The following is a 23,044-nucleotide window of genomic DNA, read 5'->3' as shown; positions in this document are numbered from 1 at the left end:
TATACAGGTACGGGGAAATACATCTCGAAGACGATACTCGGAAGGAAATCGAATCACTGTTTGTATTTACTGTCTGTGTTCTTTATAACTGTACAAAACATAAACTCGTAATATAGTGAAAACTTTATTTTTTGAATGACAGGCTGATATATTAATTTATTTGTCGCCTTGTCTGTTTAACTTAAAATTTTCCATTCGCTTTAGGCAAGACTTAGGATGTCAATACTTTCATAAATAGATTAAATTGACTTGATATTAATACTTTGTTAATTAAATTCTCACTTTTGGTGTTTAGGCAAAAATGCCATTCCATACTTTATTTTATATTCTTTATACACTTTTAATACAACGTACATTTTATATTGTTTCGTATAAGCCAATACATAATTTAGTTAAGTTAAATCCACATTTTTGATGTTAAGTTAAATCCACATTTTTGATGCTAGGTAAATCCACATTTATACATAATTTCTTATACTTAATTTTTACCAAAACTTTTTACTATCCTTTTGTTCCTTATTGTTTTGATAGGATCTTCATTAAACGAACACTCTTTTTAACTAAACGGTAGAAACGAGTCAAATAAACTTCACTTTTCTGAATAATTTCGTTATATAAAATATTTACACCAATGAATATTCGTAAATTATTTTTACATTCTTTATGCCCTAATATACCTAGTTATACAATTCTTTATACATTTTGTGTTTGATATACACTCTTTTATACTTGAAATATGTTCTTTATATGTTTAATATACATACATTTATTTTAATATACATAGACACACATTCTTGATATCCTTGATATATTTATTTTACATACTCTTATATTTTTTTTAATACATTCTTTATATAGTTGTATACATTCTTTACACTAACATATATACACTCTTTATACTAACATATACACTTTTATAATTACGAGCTACATTCTCTTTATACTCTTTTATATATTCTTTTTTAATATACATTCTTTATAAGTACTTGATACTTGATATAAATACACTTTTTATACACTGTATATACTTAGTTTATTATCACCTAGTGTAGCTTTTCGTGAAGTCATAACATTTTGAAAACATGTAATAATAATGATAAACAGATAGATAACCCCCCTTGAGTGTTCAGTTAAACTAAATTTAAGGACTGTGTTTGGATAGGCTCTGAGGGATGCTTAATACCTTCCCCACGGGGTAAATAACACCCTTATCTAGAATCTCATAGGTTTCGTTGACTAAAAATGGAGTAGACACACAAATACATATAGGTTTCCTATTTTTCCTTAAAAATAAGGTGGCGACTCTAACCCTTTTAAACCAGTTAGAAGAACCGGGAAGTTGCAATCTATCTTGGACCCATTCAAAATAGGGCGCAACAACAACTACACAGTTTCTATATACTCGACTAGCTATTACCGGTTCACCAACGGGTGTCGATACCTCGAAAGGTTTGATTGACTCCGGTTTGACCCCAAATCGACCCGCAATATATGGAGTAGCATATGATAGTGTGGAGCCCGGATCTATCAATGCATATACATCATGAGAAAGTACCGACAATATACCTATGACGACATCAGGGGAAGACTCAAGATCCTACCGTCCAATAAATCATAAATACGGTGCTGAGGACCACTAGAACTGGGAGCTCTCCCCCTACCTCTAACATGGCTGACTGGCGCCTGTGAACCTTGCCTCATAGGGCGTATAGATGATGAAGACCCAGCTGCCGATCCTGAAGGCTGGACCCTACCCTGCCACCAATTGAAGGGCAATCACGCATGATATGGCCTGGCCGACCACATGTATAGCAAACCTCTGAGCTTAGTCGACACTGGCCCCAATATAGCTTCCTGCACTGGGAACATCGTGGTGAGGGTGGCCTTGTCTGACTTGAATCGCCTCTGAAATGAGAACCTGAAGCCCTAAAACTCTGACTGGGCCCGGAGTAAGTAGATCTATCAAATCTCTGGCCTGTAAACCGCGGAGGCGCACTAGCCATAGAATGGCCTAAATGCCTAGAAAACTGCTGTCTTTGCCCTTCTCTGAATTCACTAATCGGACCCGAAGATCTAGCCCTCTTGCTATACCCTCTGTCATGCTCACGCTCACTTCTTTGCTGTTGTTGGCTTTCCTCTAAATTCTGGGCATGGGCTTGAATGCGTGAACGTCCATGTTTTCCTGAAGAGACGTAGTCAAGCATTTATCCCTCAAATGTGGCCCCAAGCCACTTACAAATCGGTGTACTTGATTGCCCATATCCGCTACCATGGCCAGAGCATACCTAGCTAAAGAATTGAAGCGGAGACTATAAGCTAAAGCACTTATGCTTCCTTGCCTAAGATTCAAGAACTTATCGACTCTAGCCCACCGAACCTCTGGAGGCAAGTAATGTCAGAGGACAGCATCCACAAATTCTTGCCATACCGGGGAAGTTGCATTAACTCCCCTTGAAGCCATCCAAACCGTATACCAACGTCCCGCGACGTCCCGCAATCTATAGGATGCTAACTCTACCGATTCAATGTCCAAAGCATGCATTAACCGAAGTGTCCTCAACATTCCATCAATAAAGCTCTGAGGGTCCTCATTCGACTTTGACCCAAAGAATTCCGGTAGGTTTAAGAAAATAAAGTCACGGGCTCTTGCATTAACAACCCTATCACCTTGACATGTACCTTGCCACTGGGTCTGAGCGGCAACCAACTGAGTCAGTAAATGAATGACCTCTTTCACATCCTGGCCCGAAGCATCTAGTGGAGGAGCTGGGGCCGAGGCTCCCTCATGCTCCTCAGAAATAGGCAATGAGCAAGAGGCTGAGATTGAGCCGCATTCTGGGACTCACCCTCCTCTATAACCGTTGGTGGTACTCTTTCAGCCCGCCTTTCGGCCACTGTCTTGCCCTTTTGGGCTGCCATAGCTTTCCTCTTTACAGGCATTTCTGAAATACATAATACATGGTTAAGGAAAGATAAATCCTTATATCATGGCTCTATCGCACGATCAAAGAAAAAAGAAGGTCATTCATTCCTAAAAATGCCCGTAGCCTCTTGTTTATAAGCGTGGCTCGCAACACACCCATAAACAAGACTCCACTGGACACAGCTCGTAGACACACCCTAAGACAGAACCGCTCTGATACCACTTTTGTCCCGACCTAACCGGAGGGCCATGACGGGTACCCGGTGCTAACCTACCCGGGCACCGCTTATCGTACATTCATGTTCCCATCTAGGTGAGCCACATGGCCTACTCATGGTTTCTATATATCAATAATACTAATCTCATAGGGAAATGAAACATTTAGATCATTATCAACATCAGTACCCATATCCATATACACAAGCCGACGAGGCTAACAAAATAATATATAAAATGTGGGCCGACAAGGACAAAGGACATCTAGCTATACACAACTGTCTACGAGCCTCTAGAGAGAGTATGTAACATCATATAGACGGGACAGAACCCCGCCATGCCCATATGTATGTACACAAAAGAATAATACCAACAGTTGTAGCTCCGGATGAAATGGAGCTCCTCTGTGCAGTCCCTGAACAAGTAATCTATGAATCAATTCTGTTCCCCTGTCCACCTGCGGACATGACGCAGCGTCCATAAACAAAAGGATGTCAGTACGAATACTGTACTGAGTATGTAAAGCATAATCAGTAACATAATGAAAGCATAAGAAATAACATAAGATGGACGAGTCATGAAATGAAAGAGCTAGGTATACCTCTAGCGACGTTCGTCATATTTACTTACCCTCTTTCTAATGGGAAACCTCCATTCCATACATTCATACATTTAGAAGTATCATACCCGACTATAGAGGTTCGGTGTCTTACATACCCGACCATGATAAGGTTCGGTGTTATACATACCTGGCCCTACCAAGGCTCAGTGTTATCCGTACCCAACTGCAGTGGTGTGCGTGCGATAGGTATCATACCCGGCCATAGAAGCTCGGTGTTACATAATAGTCATACATACTTATACACGTATACCTACTAGTCCATAAGTATCACCAACATCATTAACTTTTTTGTCACTTCTTTCCTTGGAGGATCGACTATCATATAAAGGAGGCAATAGCATTGTGAAAATATCGAGAATCATGAGCTTTAGTAATTCTAGGGATGAAGTCTTTTAGAAGACATTTTGGAACCCATGAGATGGTATATAGCAAAGGAATCATGCCTTAATTAAAGAAGGGTTTGCCTTACATACCTCGTCGTCTTCTTAACTACTTAACGTTCACCGTCGAAGCTTGTGAAATCTACATTTAGAAGGATTAATACCATAGTTAAGCCTTAATTATACTCTTAAACCCAAACTAGAACAATTCATGATCTAACGAAAATTAGGCAGCATTTCCCCTATTTTATCGGCTTCCACTACAATACAAAACAACTCCGAAACATCCACAATAACGTAATCAAGTAATCACATTCCATTAAGTCTTCAAAATTCATTCCCATGTTTAAATTATACTAACAACTTCACACCCAATCTTAGCACATTTTCATACAATGCTTCCTCATCACCATTATTACCTTTTATAAGAAGAACATATCTACATCATACTAAGAATCATGACTCAATTTAGTTTACTACTCATAAACATCATGAAATCCATATTTAGAACTCATCCTCTACATTTCTCCTTTCATCCAAGTTTTGTTACAACCAAGCATTCTTAATAACATGAAATGAGCATGAAAACTAACCTTTCTATCTCATAGGAACAAGCTTGGGAGCTGCTATCAACTCGTGCAAAAACCCTAGCCACAATGCCCAAGTAAATCTTGAAATCTACCAACCCTAGGAAGCCTTCTAACACATGAACACTTTGATTCTTGCTATTTGATCTTTGTAATCTCTTGGGTTTGAGTGAAATATATTGGGAGAAGGGTTTTGGATCTTTGGTGAGCCTAGAGGAAATGTGGGATATGAAAAAGGAGAAAGGGTCGGCCATGTATATAAAATAAAAATCTGACCCGACCCGATTATACGGCCAATTATATGGGCCGTATAATTTATACGGTTCGTATAAATGGGACCGTATAATCTCAACAGGGGACACCCTTCTCTAGAAGGAATCTACGAACCATTATACGGTCCGTACAAATGGCCGTACAACTGGGAATTCCGAATTTCATTCTCGTCGACTCGTTTGACTTCCAATCATCGTGGAACCTTCTTCGCACTTATATAACACTTCATTAACCATACAATAGGCCCTATAGCAGCCCCTCAAGATATTTCTAAATAAATACTAGCTCAATTATAGCGAAAACCTTTCTGAACACGACTTATATTTCACTTCCTTCTACAAGATAAACTTCACTTATTCGTATGACTTTGAAATCTTATAGTATGCAACTTAAGCTATCTAATACTTCCCTTAATCTCGTAAGGGTTTCATAATTAACTTAAGCTCACGTTAGCCTACTCACAAGGCAACAAATCCAAAATTTTTGAGATGTAACAGTCTTACGATAGTTCGGGCATGTACAAGATATACCTAAGCCGGTTCTTTGGAAACACGACCACTATATGCGGGACGAACATGCGACCGTCACTCCTGCATCCGTGGGCTTTATACAGGAGTAGACCCAGCATTGGGATCATAGGATCGGGGCGCTAGCGGTGGTAGGACATACGACTCTGATCCTAGAGTACATGGAGTAGTACCGGCAGCTCACACGCAGCTTGATTAGCAACCCCAGGACGCGTCATCCAGATGGCCAAGGATATGCAGCACTCGCAGGACAGTATAAGGTGTTGATAAGTTTACCCCACTTAACTTAATTAATTGTCTTATATATTACGTTACAAATTTATTCAATCATTAATATTTGCAAACAAATGCAGCTACGGACCGTATAAACGATGCGCTGGGTGGACATGGACCATATGGATTCCCCGGAGACAGCGGGATTTACAACCCGAATCGTTGAGCTAGTCGATAGTGGTATGTGACAATCATAAGAGCTCGGACGTATCCATGAGCGTGTTCCAGAGATCCCGTATCAGGCAGCGGGTGGTCGTGGTCGTGAAGGTGGTGGTGGCAGAAGGGGTGGGGGCCAGAGGGGCTTCTGGCCGAGGTGATGGCGGTGGATGCCTCCATCTAGTAGATGATCCTGACAAGCATGCTACCATTCCCCCTCCAGCCCAGCAGCATCCGTCGACTTCAGAGTGCCTGTCGACTTCTTACCAACCGTCGCCACCTCTATATACGCCAGCGCAGCTATATTCAGATCACATAGACTAGGGATCAGTAGAGGCATCAGTGTCTGCGTAGCCTCCAGTTCATCATCCACAGGGTGAGCAGCTAGTTCGTGATCTACAGGGCCGCCGATTCGTCATCCACAGAGTGAGCGGCCAGTTCGTGATCTACAGGGTGGTAAAGAGCCGGGGTACGACTACACATTCATGGACTTCGACATGTTTCAGAGCCAAGATGTAAGTGTTTAAAATAATTAATTTAACAAATTATAATAATTATATTGATTATTATATAATTTATCATTTCTTAGGATCCAACTCTAGCTCCGGCACCATCTACAGCTCCGGGGCCCACTGAGGAGCCCGCTTGGGAGATCGCTGAGGAGCCCTCTCATCAGCCATCTCAAAAGCCCTCTCAGGAGCCTATCGACACACATGTTTGATTTTTTACCAAAAGATAAAGTATTAATTAAATCTAAATTAAAATTAATACTAATTGTTTATATGTTATTTCAGGTTTATCTTTCTGCGCCTGTGGACCCGTCTTCTGATGAGATGGACCCGTCTCCTGATGCTTATGAGGTTTCGACCGTACATAGCGCACGTAAGCCCTAGAAGAAGCATATTATGGTCAAGGGCGCAAGGAAGGGAAGTAAGGATGATCATGACGTAGAGCATCCTATTATTAAGAGGAAGAAGGGAATGGAGATGATGGTGAGGGTGGTGGGGGTCGCCTTAGGCTTAGGTTACTCTAAAGGCTCCCACATGTGGGACCTGGGGTTACTCTAAAGGCTCCCATATATGGGACCCATTAGAGATTGTGTATATATAAATAAATTGTACATTTTATATTAATTTTGTTTTTTTGGTATTATTTTCTTAATGACAATTAGTTATCTTAGTCTTTATTATCGTTTATTAATAACTCATGCGACGTCCTAAATTAATTATGAAAAAAATCTCGACATATTCGAAATAAAGTAATGCCATGACTAAATAATAAAACACTTAAATCAAAACCTTATAAAATAAAACACTTAAACCTAACAATAACAAGTTTCCAAACAAAACTTACTTCGGGGCACTTTACAACTCCTAAAACGACGACCGATCCAAGGTATACTTGATGTATTGAGCCTGCATTATTGTTCGCAGAAAAAGATATCAAGTTCTATATAAAATATTGATATTCCGGAGTTTTAAGACATGACTAATCTTTGGTCAATGAAAAAAACGTCAATTTCAAAACTTTTGAAATTATATAAAGTGTGGGGAAAATAAAACTAACCCCTATTGCGTACAAAATTAGTGCGCAATAGGACTTAATTGTAGCCGTCACAGTTAACTCCTATTACGCACTAATTTTGTGCTCAAAAGGCAATTTTGTAACTTTTTTTTTTTTTTTTTGGGTTATTTTGCCAAAATCCCATTTTGAGGTCATTTAAGGTGCCGCACTCGATTGAACTATGGTTACAAAAGTCTTGATTACAAAAAGTTGCAGTAAACTTTTTGGCTGTTCTCTTCAATCTTCTTATCATCTTCATTCTTCTCTGTAAAAGAAACAATTAACTGCTTGATCCTTTTTTGTTTTAAGTAGAAAAGAAGCAATTTTAGGAATTCTTACTTATAATGGCGTATATTTTTTTCAGTAAAGTAGCGGATGAAGGTATAAAGTAAAGTTACAGGCAATTTGATCAAGAAACGGGTTAGATTCTGTTTCCATGAATTCAAAACGCGGCGAGCACTCTCGGATTTGAGATTTTTTTTTTCCCTTCCAATTGAACTTCTTAATGAGAATTTGGGAAAAGGTGCACAACATATTTCTCAACTTTGTGATATAGAGCAGATATATCCCTCGTTAAAAAAGTGATGCATATATACGGCTGCCGTTACACAAATAGTGTAAATATACCCTTTTTGCTGACATATTTTTTTTTAAAAAAAAATAGCTTGTTTTTAATTAAAAAATACCACGTGGCTTTAAAAAATAACTCTACCTATTTCTCTTAGTAGACTTACTTTTATAAAGTCACTGTTATACCTCATTTTAACCGGGTTAAATTAGGAGTACAACATATTGGAGATTCCTATTTTTGCTTATTTTAACCACCTAATTGATTTCAAGGTGAATTAGGACACCTAATTATTAACTAAGGTAAAGCTAACTAAACCTCCGTTAATAGTCTGCTTAATCAGTGTGATTCTAGGTAAGGGTTCTATATTATCCTAAAGGGAAGGGGTTAAGCATCCTTTAGAATCCGTTAACTACGGTTATCCAGCCAAACTTAGGTCAATTAATGAGGGCTAAAGATGCAAATATAATATCTAAAATTCAAAAAAAATAGCTTGTAAATATTGCTAAAGGAAAAAATGTAATAATGTTGTTTAAAATAATACTTATGAATATTGCTAAGGTTTAAAGAAATATAAAAAAAAGAATGCTAATAAGACTTATAGGAAAGTATAATGATTTGCATAAAAAAAAGGGAGACTTTAAATGCCATTTAAAATGAAAACTTATAAATGTTGCTAAGGCTTTAAATAAAAATACTATTTAGAATGAGATTTGCAGAAAATATAATAATTTGCATAAAATGAAACTTCAAATGCCATTTAAAATAAACTTATAAACGTTGCTAAAGCTTTAAATAATAATGCTATTTAAAAAATAAGATTTGCATAAAATATATAAGTAGAAGAAAATGCGAATTTGTGCAGTGTTTTAATAAATATTTGAAACAACTCAAATGGTGAGATATTAATTGACTTTGCGATTTAAGAGCAAAAACATAAAAACAGCTTATGGGAGCTTTCTTTATCCTTTCATTAACTATGCTAAAAAATACGCGTAATTGACTCAAAACTTATATTTGAGCTTATATTTGCGTATTAGTGAAATTCCTAAGATAGTAAGAACAAAAATGATTCCTTTAACCCAAAATATGTAGGAATTATATTATGCAAATCAATTATTCCAATAAAAAATAAATATTATAAGCATTATAAATAATTTTAACGTAAAATAAAACAAGGATGAAACCTATAGAGTTAATTATTGGTTTACTACCCATTACTAAGACTAAACCCCACTAACTTCACTAAGATTCATCTAAATTAACAAGTGTTAGTCATGCAATACAAATTAAATGCATAAAAAAAAAAAATAGAGGAGTAAATAAATTAAAGGGGCTCAGCCCATTTCAAGGCTGCTATGATCAGATTGTTGTTGGGCTTCAGCCCAGTAATTTCATTGTATTGTTGTGGGCTACTGCTGTTATATGGGCCTTGGCCCATAATGTTTTGTATATGCTTGCTGCGGACAGGGGAAGGCTGGACAGAGAGAGGAGCCGTGTTGGGCATTTAGCTCAACACCGAATGCGGAGGGAAAACGAGTCCCTCGGACTCGTATGCAATGATCATGCATAGAACGAAAAGGAAAATATTAGCATATAATCAACAAAAACCTATAAAATATAACTCAAAACCATAACAGTGAACCACCAATAGTGTTGCCATGAATAACAAAAATTGCAGCCAAGAATATAACACTTTTAACCAGCAACTGATTGTAACAGAAAACAGGTTTCAAACACAGTAGCAGGTGGTACAACTGGACAACAGCATGCCCTTTAAAGAGTGACATTATTTGGCTTCACAACTAACCAAAACATTATTTTCAAAATGCCACAACCAACAAACTAAGCAAAGCAGCCAAAAATACATTAAGGCAGAAACAGATAAGGATTGAGTTGGCCTATCCAGCATGGTAGACTGAGGTTAACAACTAAACATAGACAATGCGAATTGAACGATACTAATTTGTTAAGCCAAGCAACACTGTTAAACACCTAACTAGGTTAATCTACCAATAGCAAACAAACATATCAAGCTAAATTAAGCACATTAAACATGGAAAACACACATAAAGAAATACATAAAAAGGATAAAATGGAATAGAATATTACTAACAGCCAGCCTTTCTATCAAATAATCACACTTTTTTTTTTTTTTATATAGGAGGGCATGAATAAGCCGGGTAAAACACATTTTGGCCTAGAGGGGAGGGTGGACTGAACAGGGAGCATTGGAGGAAACAAATCAAGCCAATAATGATCTACTCGACTTACTTAACCGCGAACTAACACCATCCTTAACCCAATAAACTTTATTAAATGCAATCCATGTCTAGATGAGTTCAAACAAACACAGGTGCAAATTAACATCATGTTTTAACAGTGATGGCACATAGATGAATAGGTATGGGAAATCCAGACAAGAGGTAATATATGGCATAATTCAGATCTCATAGTTGCGTCCCAAGCATTTACCAAAGTATAGAAACTGAATGATTTATTTTAGCATGCAAGATAAATAGAAGGACATTAAAACAGATTGGCAGCAGATGAAACAAGATTGCGGGATAAATGTAGAATACCAAACAAAGACTGATGCCAATAACATGTAGACACTTAAACTCATTTATACACATCAGATGCATGAATGTATATGGATTAGACACTGTCTGAACCAGACAGAGATGAATATGCAGACATTTAACTAACCTAGTGAGTTACAGCCGATTAATTCATTCAAAAACACATCAAGGTTATAAGCATTTTACTCATATCAGCTTTGAACCTATTTAAGCATGCTAGGACAGCAGATGCACTAGTTTAGACTAGGTTGTCCGTAATTTCCTCAGGATAGACAAGTTATGTTATTGCTGAGAGCAGGCATGAGTGATGAACTATTAAGCTAGTGTAGATGGAACCCCAAATTTATGGTGGAAGTGCTATGGTAGTATGTCCTACAAATGCATGGCAGAGCTGCAATACATGATCATATATCCTAAAGTCCAACTAAGGGCTAATCTTAAGATTAATCAAGGCAGTACTGGCCCTCACAAGGTAAGAATACAGTCCACCAATCAGGGAATATGAGCCATGATAAACAAATTAATGACCAGCTTATCCCTTTTGAACTCAACAGATTTCATATAAAGTAATACCAAATGAAAGGTTTTCACATTATCAAAGGACTTGCATACAACACAAAAGGCAAACGACCTTTTTTCAACCATAGGAGACTGTTTCATCACACTTTATTTGACACAATTCACATATATACACCATGCTTTTAAGTTAACAGCTTCCATATTGAACTTAAGACATGCTTTTGATTCTGAATCTAAGCTTCAATTTGAACATTCAACAAGGGGTGCTTAATAAAATATCAATCTTGGCTTTGTAAGCAAATCTTGCAAATGCACTTGAGCATATTATTACCTGTTTAATAAATCTTTTCAAAACTCATCTTAAGTAAACATATAGTACATTTGCTCAAGTGCAACAAATCTTTAGACCAATTGAACCTTATGCTTAAACATACACTAACTCATAGTTTCTTGCTAAACATCTGACAATCTTTTATGATAGTGGGAAAAAGTATGTAACTCTTGCTAGTGATATTAATTAGTTCATAAGTTGCATAATTTTAATGACTCATACACAGCTAACGATATGGGCATAATTAAGCAAGTTGTGAGCCTTAGACATGCAAGATTAAGCCATTCAAGTATGCAAATATGATCTTTGAAGCTGACTTAGGCAGATAGCACATCATTTTCAGGGGTTAATCTAAGTTCAACTAAACACAGAGAAATTAATTCTGTCAGAAAGTTTACCAAATAATATAAGACTAAACATAGATAAAATGAACAGTAGGCAACTAGGATGAACATGCACAATCTACATTAGGTGTGACTAAGATTGGGCATGTACACAATTAGGCAACCAACAACTAGCTGAGCTTATCCAGTAAACTACGGATTCAATACTAAAACAAATATGGCTAAATGAGCCTGATCAGGTACAAATTTAAATAGAAATGATCATATAGTACACAACTAATAGCTTTGTCAACAAAGGACTTTAGACAGTATTACAGGACTTAATAGGGCATTGGTGCAGGTTTGCAGACTATGAAGCAACACACCACTAAAAGAACCATTTAGTATATCAAACACATAGGTCACAAATGATCTTGAACTTGACTTAACAGATACGGACACATCTCAGATATTCAAAATCAGCTTGTACACTAGTTAAAAGAAAACAGACAAAGGGTTGAGTGTGCTAATCATGATGCCAAGCAGGAAAGCTTATGCATTATCTCACATGTATTTAACTAAGCTGATCAAATCCAGCACCCATTAATCCAGGTTTGACATAAGCAACAGGCATAACAAATTTAAAACCATATTAGCAGGATGGGTAGGATTCTGGATCATAAATGAACACAAAACTCATTAGATGTCATAATAGTGAAACGACAACCCCAGATTTTAGAGGACAAGCAAGGATTATCACCACTCTTCTAAACAGTATGTGGAAGCAAACAAAATAGGCATTATAATGGTCCTTATTAGATCCTAATCGGATGAGATAGAGTCTAACTAATCATAGAAAAAAAACTAATGCACATAAACACGATTAACAGGTCTCCTAATCTGAACCTACACATGATTAATCTAATGACATGCTAACAATCAAATATAAGCACCAGGTGAATCTAAACTTGTATATAAGGCTAACATACTCCCAGAATTAAACTAAACAGGACCGAACATGTTTAATTCGACCAGAATAACTACAAACACAATTAAAATACGACTACGCAAACAAATCGACAAAATAGCTTAAAACACTCAAACGATTACTAAAGAACTTGAAGGAAGAGAATTCACCTTCTTTGGGTGCAGCGAAGTTGGTGCGAGGCCTTCGATCTACACTCGAACTTATCGAATCTGGGCTCGTGTACCTCGGATTCAATGCAATACCAAAAGGGCGAAATAAAATAGAAAATCGATTTAGTATGTTAAATCGATATCAATAATGTTACGACTGCTGCTAACTTAATGCTTTCTAGGGGGATTTTTGGCGACAAAAACGAAAGCTTTCAATTTCTATGGAATTTTTCCAACTAAAGGACTCAATTTTTCAAGGAATTTTGTGCGGCTCAGAACTTAGCTCTTGGGGAATTTTCTCAATCCAAAAAAAAATCCCCCCTCAGACGATTCAACCCGCCACTATTTATAGGGTTTTGCTTTGTGTTGTGTTGAAATAAAAGAGATACGCGTGGGGAACAGAGGGAAGTGGGAGAGACAGAGGCGTGGGGGGACAAGGGGAAATGGAAGAGACAGAGGCAACGTGGGAGAGAGAAAGGGGCGGGAGAGAGAAGGAGAGAAGAGAGCGGACGAGGAGAGGGAGCGGCAGTGATGAGAGTGAGCAAGGAACCCTAATGGTTCCTTGTTAAACGAAAGGGCGGGTCGGGTCAAAAATTTGGACTGGGTTGGCTGAAAACATTGGGCTGGTTAGTTAAAATGTGGGCTGAGAACAAAATATGGGCTAATGAATAAAATGTGGGCTGCTTGACAAAATAATTTTTTTTTTTTTTTGAATTTAAATAAAAGACCCATTTTAACTAACTATATACTAAGTGTGCTAAAATATAAAAATATGTAATTATTAGTGCTCAGGTAATAAAATCTTATGACGTTGTAATAGTCGTGCAATAATATTTTGAAAACAAATAAACGCTATCATTTAATTGTGCGAAATAAAATGCGATGCGTATGCATAAGGTGGTAAAAAATGCTGAAACGCAAATTATGATGATACTGGTAATAATAATAATAACAAAATAAATAAATAATAATAATAGTAATAATAATAATGGTAGTAGTGACGGTAGTAAAAGATAATGACAGGATAATGAAATGCCGGTATTAATAAAAGCTAATAATTATAGTAAAAAATGCAAATAATTATTTTTTTAAAGTTGCCAAAATATTGGAAGCGAAAAATAGGTATTTTGGAGGAAAGGTGGGACAAAATTGGGTGTCAACAACTTGTTTCTCTTTGCCCGGTAATGATGAAAGAATTTTCGGGCAAAGACGTTGACTTAGTAGCCTATTTTGTCCCGGTTAAAGGATTTTGGAGGACTAAGGATAAAGAAAAATTTCAGAGGATTACGGCTGAACCTCGGTCTCCGAGTTGCCTACATATCTCGGGCTGCATGAGAATCAGGCCGTGTGTAGTTCTGGGATGACTACGACCCCTATGGATAACAAATCCCGATTGGTGCGAATCTTTGCAAAATATTGTCCCAGTGTCGAATTATGATGACACAGGGTATTATGGTAGAAACTCGAAAATTCTGCTGGAATGTGAGCGGGATAGTTGGAGTTGGAGGTAAGTGTTCGAGGTAGATCTTTGACCCTTGTCGGAAAGTCTGCTTTCCTTCCCGACGCATTGCCCCAGTTCGTTGCCAAAGAAATAGTTCCACGTTGCGCTAAAGCTCCTGCGAAACTTTAAACTAGATAAAAATAGTCAGTAAAAATAAATATCTAAATAAAGCGATGTAAAATAAGCCCATAAAAACTGCAATGATTAAAATGACAGCCTTTGCTAAGGCTAATGCAAATGAGGTTCTAGGCCGATGATTCATGAGAATGATGCCTATTTAGCGATGATTAATGAGGCTTTAAACCAGAGGGGCTATTTAAACCCGACTGATTTATGAGAAATGAGGCTTTCTAAGCCGGCATAATGCAGTGCGTTTGCAGGGAATTTGAAAATAATAAAGCAATGCATGTGCGGTGCGTTTGCGAGCAATGATGCAGTGCCTTTACAGGGCATTTAAAAGTAATAGTGCAATGCATGTGCGGTGCGTTTGCGAGCCATGATGCAGTGCCTTTGCAGGGCATTTGAAAGTAATAGTGCAATGCATGTGCGGTGCGTTTGCGAGCAATGATGCAGTGCCTTTGCAGAGCATTTGAAAGTAATAGTGCAACGCATGTGCGGTGCGTTTGCGAGCAATGATGCAGTGCGTTTGCAGGACCTTTGCAAGTAATAATGCAATGCATGTGCAGTGTGTTTGAAAGCATTTATGCAGTGCGTTTAAAAGCATTTATGTAGGGCATTTGAAAGCAACAGTGCATGTGCGAGATTCGTACAAAATATTTGAGACAAAAGTTGTGCAGATGCGAGATTAGTGCAAAATATTTGAGATAAAAGTTGTGCAAGTGCGAGATCGGTACAAAATATTTGACATGAAAGTGGTGCTGGTGTGCAATTAGTACGAGAATTATTTAAGGTAAAAGTAGTGCAAATGCAAGTGCAACATCAGTGCGTTTCTGTAAAACTTAATATGTCCAATTTTAAGGCGGACATGTCTCAAATAAATTAATCAAGTCCTATTATAAGGCGGACAAACCTAATAACATCGCGTCCCATTTAAAGGGGGCAAATCCAAATAAATAATGAAGTCCTATTATAAGGTGGACAAACCTAAATAAATAATGAAGCCCTATTATAAGGTGGACAAACCTAAATGAATGATGAAGTCCTATTGTAAGGTGGACGAACCTAAATGAATAATGAAGTTCTATTATAAGGTGGACAAACCTAAATGAATGATGAAGTCCTGTTGTAAGGTGAACGAACCTAAATGAATAATGAAGTCCTATTATAAGGTGGACAAACCTAAATGAATGATGAAATCCTGTTGTAAGGTGAACGAACCTAAATGAATAATGAAGTCCTATTATAAGGTGAACAAACTTAAATGAATGATGAAAGGAGGACAAGCCTAATATGTTCAATTAAAGGCGAACAAGCCTAAAGATATTCAATTAAAGGCGAACAAGCCTAAAATGTTCAATTAAAGGCGAACAAGCCTAAAACGTCCTATTGAAGACGGACGGCCTAAATGCGGTGCTTTTGCGAACAATGATGCTGCGCCTTTGCAGGGCCTTTGAAAGTAATGATGTAATGCAGGTGCGGTTGCTTTTGCAGTGCGGGGCATTTGAAAACAGTAGTACAGTGCGGGGCATTTAAAGCAATAGTGCATGCGCAGTGTATTTGAAAGCATTTATGCAAGGTATTTGAAAGCAATAGGAAATGTTTGTGCATCGACACGTTTGAAAAATCATTTGAAAGACTCAAGCGTTAATTTGTTGCGAATCTCGCAAATTATTGATACTCGAGAGGCATAATTGTTATAAGAAAGATCAAACCGTTCGACGTGCAATCCTTGCAAGGCTGTGAACATTATATATTTTGGCTTCCGCAACTTGGAAACCTGCACCCAAAGGAAATTTGTAAGTTTTGGGGGGGAGGTTGATTCGCGTTGACTTTGAAGATCTGGCTCTTGGCGCTTCATTCTTCCAACGTCATCTGGACTTGTAAACTCCGCCCATTTCTAAGTCTTGGCTAACTGGGACTGTGACACACTGTGAAACAAAGCCAGCGTCCTTTCTCCCAAGTCTTCTTTTTGCCTGATGACTCTATTGGCCATATACTCTTTCATGTTTCTCGATGTCACTTGCGATGTTGCCCTTAAAAATTGTCCCAGTTTCTGGTATAGGAGGATGTTGAGCTTTTGCGAACGACGAGACCGAGCCTGACATAGGCTGCCTACGTATCCCACTAAGGGAATCAGGTCAAGCGTAGTTCAAAATTACAAAGCAGAAAAAAACTGAGATAGAAGATGGTGCTCGGTCCTTATGCAAAAGCATCAAGAGGGAGGTGCTCAGCCCATGCAACAGATAGAAGGCGATGCTCAGCCTTATGCAGAAACGTCAAGAGGGCGGTGCTCATCCCATGCAACAGATAGAAGGCGGTGCTCAGCCTTATGCAGAAACATCAAAAGGGCGGTGCTCGGCCTATGCAAAAAATAGAAGGCGGTGCTCAGCCTTTGCAGAACCGTCCAGAGGGCAGTGCTCAGCCCATGCAACATATAGAAGGCAGCGCTCAGCCTTATGCAGAAGCATCAAGAGGGCGGTGCTCAGCCCATGCGACAGATAGAAGGCGGTGCTCAGCCTTATGCAGAAACATCAAGAGGGCGGTGCTCAACCCATGCAACATATAAAGGCGGTGCTTAGCCTTATGCAAAAACATCAAGAGGGCGGTGCTCAGCCCATGCAACAGATAGAAGGCAGTGCTCAGCCTTATACGGAAACGTCAAGAGGGCGGTGCTCATCCCATGCAGAAACATCAAGAGGGCGGTGCTCAGCCCATGCAACAGATATAAGGCGGTGCTCAGCCTCATGCAGAACATTAAAAGGGCGGTGCTCAGTCCACGCAATAGATAGAAGGCGGTGCTCAGCCTTTTTGCAGAAATCAAAAGGGCGGTGCTCAGCCCACGCAATAGATAGAAGGCGGTGCTCAGCCTTTTTGCAGAAATTCCAAAGGGGCGGTGCACAGCCCATGCAACATATAAAAGGCGGATGAGCCTAAAATGTCCTATTAAAGGCGGACTAGCCTAAAATGTCCTATTAAAGGCGGACAAGACGAGCCTATAATGTCCAATTAAAGGCGGGCGAGCCTATAATGTCCTATTAAAGGCGGACGAGCCTATAATGTCCTATTAAAGGCGGACGAGCCTATAATGTCCTATTTAAGGCGGACGGCCTAAAATGTCCTATTAAAGGCGGACAAGCCTAAAACGTCCTATTAAAGGCGGACGAGCCTAAAGTGTCCTATTAAAGGCGGACTAGCCTAAATGCGGTGCTTGGTTTATGATTACTAAAATTGGTGCGGAGAGAAGGGCTTGATGCGATGCTTAAGTAGTAGCGAACATTCATATGCGGTGAGACGAGCTTGACGCAGTGCGTAACTTGCAGCAGCAAATATTCATGATGCAGTGCCAAACATTTGGGGATCTTTTACACTGCCAAAATTTACATCTAAAAAGTTCCTGCACTCAAAGAAATTTGTGATTTTAAAATTTAATCAGTATTAAGTTGGCTTTGCCCTTTGCTTTATCTGAATCTTGAAATTGCCGACTTGATACTGTGTGATATCCTTCAAGAATAACTAAAATATGTCCCTGCGTTACTCAAAGAAAACTTGTTAGTGTAAAATAAAATGGTTGCCTTGCATTGAACGCTGAAGCTTTGGCATTGAATTTGCATTTCTTGTGGTGATGGCATTGCGACAAATCTGGTGACGCTAATATATTGCTCGGGGTTTCGATTCATGCTTTTGTCGAATAATGATAGGCCATTTGCAAAGCTGCCCCAGTGTTGTTTTATGGGGAAAACGGAATTTTTCACTATATTAAGACCGTGTCCAAGAATGGACTGCCTACTTATCCCGAAGGAATCAGGTCAAAAGTAGTTCAAACAAGCTTTAGCAAAATTACGAGAAATAAAGTTGATCATAGGGCGGGTGGATGGAGAATGCTAATGACAGTAGATCCTTTTAACCATCCTATTTAGTTCTATGCTTCCTTTTCAAATGTCTCGGTGCCAATCTTGATGGATCACCGGCAACAATAATTGCATTTGCAACTGGAGGGCCATCATTGTCGCACAATTTATTTTGTTTCACGCTTATCTTATCCTTTTCAATCATGTTCTGGATCTTATGCTTAAGTGCTGGGCAATCTTCTGTGTCATGACCTGGAACATTAGAGTGGTAAGCACAACTCTTGGACCAATCAAAATCTGGCGGTAGGATTTTAGGGATCCATCCTTTCTTTGGCTTCAGGAGTCCCTTGACTTTCATTCTCTCAAATATGCTGGTTAATGACTCTTCATGAGGAGTAAAAGTGCGAAATTTTACATGATCTGACTGTCATAAGCTAGACTGTGCTTGATCGGGTTGATATTGGAAGCCTCGTTGGTGAAGAGATATATGATCACGCGAAACTTGATAGTTCTGTCGTGATTGCGGCTGATATGTAGACCTGGCAGCTGAGTCGATTTCTCTCTTTTTGCCTTGTAAGTTGTTGAATGTCTTAGCTTGAAAAGTTGCTTGTACTGATGAAGTGTCAACAATTCTTCCTGTTCGAACGCCCGCTTCTACTTGCTTTCCAACTTGAATTAGATCAGAAAAGTCACGTAACCGTGCACATAACAACTTTTCATAATATATGCCCTTTTGCATTTGGATGAAAGTTGAAATCAGCTCATTCTCGGGCAATGGAGGGCGTATTTTTGAAGCTTCCAATCTCCATCGGATGACATATTCCTGAAAAGACTCATGTGGCATTCTTTCTATCTCACGCATATCATAAAGATTTGGACTAACCCCGATGTTAAACTCGAATTGTTCTACAAAGTCGTGGGCCATGTCCTCCCATGTGTGCCATTTGCGAAAATCTTGTTCTGTGTACCAATCTAATGCTAACCCTGATAGGCTCTGAATGAACAATTTCGTTCGTATGGCTTCATTTTGTCCAATTCCCATTAATCTGCTACAATAGTCCTTCAAGTGCGTAACAGTATTTCCTCTGCCATTGAAGGTGTTGAATTTTGGCACTTTGAATCCTGGCGGCAACTCAACATTTGGAAGCATACACAAGCTTTATATCTTAAACTTTGGACGTTTCTTGCCCGCATCTCTTCTTCGACAATTATCCTTAAATTGTGAAGCTCTCTATCCGAGTTATCCCAATTGATTGCACTCGTTTCATTTCTCAATCTCTTGTATGGGCATACCGCTAGCTGATTTTGCTGGTTTTCTTTGAAGGGTGCTGCAAGTGCAGGCTTTTGGACATTAGGCATCAACGTGACTTGCAAAGCTTCTGGTTTAATAGAGTATCTTGGCGGTATATATGTAGGAGCTGGGTGAGGAGAAATAGTGAAGGAAATGTTCTGGTTTGAGCTGGAAGCTAAAGTTGTGTTAAGAAGAAGGCTGAAGGTATTTCCTAAATTGACCAAAATACTTCTTTGAACCACATTCTTTTTGCTATCATCATTTTGTTCTCGCACCAACCCCATACGAGTGTTGAATGATTCAAATCTCTTTGCCATTTTAGTCCCGTTCTTAATGCAGATGTGCAGCCAAAACAATGTTCAATGCTAGGCAACCTCTAAAGAATGCAACAAAACTAAGTCGTAGCACGAGCGGAGGAGAACGACTTATTGGCTAGTAGGCTCTAACGCTTGAGCAAAAAAGCTGACTTATTCGAACACTAAAAATTGGCTCTAACTTGATTTTTATCCTTTGCTAACTCCTGCGTATTTCAAAACTTTTTGCCCCTGAATCATTCATATTGCTGGATGCTCGTGCTTTTGATCTTGTGTGATACGGGTGGTCTTCTAGTTCGCAGTCAACACGAATCAACCTTTGGGGGAATAATCAAAAGAAAATAAAACCTTCTAAAGATGAAGAAAACTGCGTTAGTATAGTGCGAATGATTGTTGATTAAAATAATGCGAACATTGAGCAAACAACGTTGAAAGAAACACATATTGCATAGAAAACAAAACACATATTGCATAGCAAACAAATCACATAGTAAAAAGGGAGATATAGCAAACACAGCGCGACCTATTATGCGAGGGACCTCTTTTGTGCCAGAGGTAGGCTTAACGCGGATTTGAAGGATAAAATATGCGATTATATGTCATCCCAATGTGCTATTAATTAAAACACATACAATGTTTGAAAATCTTGGTACAAAGGAAATTATTACAACTTGACTTTCATAAGCTAATTAACAATGAGGAAAGTCCTTCGTCATCCTTGAGCCTCTTGGTTGCTTGGATATATTCACCGATCTTTCGGCGATTTTGGATAATGTATGACATAGCCAAAACTCCTCCCGTTTTGATGCCTTATTTGACGCAGATGTCTCCTTGCCCATCTAATTCTTGCATGCTTTACTCGTAACTAATTGCCTGTTGCTCGTATTGTACCGACTCATGGCTATCTGCGTTCACAAACGGTTAGTTCTACCTAAATAGCACATGGTCCACATAACACACATGTTTATCCTTCAAATCAATGCACATAACGTGATAACCGTCGCTTGGGGTCATAGACCCACTTGGACATTTGGAAGAGGTTGACTAATAGACTTAATACACCTTGGGTATTAAGCCTCCTAGGTTCGTGCATGTCCTTAAAAGGGTTTTGGCTTAGCTCTATCTTAGGCTGACTAGGAGTTGTTTTCCTATGACACAAGGCTCCCCCAAGCGGACAACTTGGGAGTGGAAAGTCCGTGGCCGTCGACTGCACCGCCGATCGACTAAATCCACTAGACCAATCCAACTAAAGGGGTAATTTAGTAGTGCACGGGCGCGAACCGCGAAGCCGCTTTAAGTGTGTGAATATGTGTGAGTTTTCCAGGGGTGGAAGAAATATGAACGGAATGCCAGTTAAAGAAAGCAGTAACATATTATTACATAGAAAATTTCACATAATAAAACCATCACTTAAAAGAACATAAGAGAAACAAATAAAGCAAAAATAAAGGCAAAAATAAGTCAAACATCCAACAAATTAATTATTAACCCAAGTTTGTTATGGTTAGAACCTAAAGTCCCCAGCGGAGTCGCCAAGCTGTTATACCCATTTTAACCGGGTTAAATTAGGAGTACAACATATTGGAGATTCCTATTTTTGCTTATTTTAAGGAGTCACCACCTAATTGATTTCAAGGTGAATTAGGGCACCTAATTATTAACTAAGGTAAAGCTAACTAAACCTCTGTTAATAGTCTGCTTAATCCGTGTGATTCTAGGTAAGGGTTCTATATTATCCTAAAGGGAAGGGGTTAAGCATCCTTTAGAATCCGTTAACTACGGTTATCCAGCCAAACTTAGGTCAATTAATGAGGGCTAAAGATGCAAATATAATATCTAAAATTCAAAAAAAAAATAGCTTGTAAATATTGCTAAAGGAAAAAATGTAATAATGTTGTTTAAAATAATACTTATGAATATTGCTAAGGTTTCTTATGGGAGCTTTCTTTATCCTTTTATTAACTATGCTAAAAAATACGCGTAATTGACTCAAAACTTATATTTGAGCTTATATTTGCGTATTAGTGAAATTCCTAAGATAGTAAGAACAAAAATGATTCCTTTAACCCAAAATATGTAGGCATTCTATTTTGCAAATCAATTATTCCAATAAAAAATAAATATTATAAGCATTATAAATAATTTTAACGTAAAATAAAACAAGGATGAAACCTATAGAGTTAATTATTGGTTTACTACCCATTACTAAGACTAAACCCCACTAACTTCACTAAGATTCATCTAAATTAACAAGTGTTAGTCATGCAATACAAATTAAATGCATAAAAAAAAAAAAAAATAGAGGAGTAAGTAAATTAAAGGGGCTCAGCCCATTTCAAGGCTGCTATGATCAGATTGTTGTTGGGCTTCAGCCCAGTAATTTCATTGTATTGCTGTGGGCTACTGTTGTTATATGGGCCTTGGCCCATAATGTTTTGTATATGCTTGCTGCGGACAGGGGAAGGCTGGACAGAGAGAGGAGTCGTGTTTGGCATTTAGCCTAACAACGAATGCGGAGGGAAAACGAGTCCCTCGGACTTGTATGCGATGATCATGCATAAAACGAAAAGGAAAAGATTAGCATATAATCAACGAAAACCTATAAAATATAACTCAAAACCATAACAGTGAACCACCAATAGTGTTGCCATGAATAACAAAAATTGCAGCCAAGAATATAACACTTTTAACCAGCAACTGATTGTAACAGAAAACAGGTTTCAAACACAGTAGCAGGTGGTACAACTGGACAACAGCATGCCCTTTAAAGAGTGACATTGTTTGGCTTCACAACTAACCAAAACATTATTTTCAAAATGCCACAACCAACAAACTAAGCAAAGCAGCCAAAAATACATTAAGGCAGAAACAGATAAGGATTGAGTTGGCCTATCCAGCATGGTAGACTGAGGTTAACAACTAAACATAGACAATGCGAATTGAACGATACTAATTTGTTAAGCCAAGCAACACTGTTAAACACCTAACTA

This window comes from Lycium barbarum, chromosome 5 (assembly GCF_019175385.1).
Source record: "Lycium barbarum isolate Lr01 chromosome 5, ASM1917538v2, whole genome shotgun sequence".
NCBI lineage: Eukaryota > Viridiplantae > Streptophyta > Magnoliopsida > Solanales > Solanaceae > Lycium > Lycium barbarum.
This window is presented reverse-complemented; position numbering follows the sequence as displayed.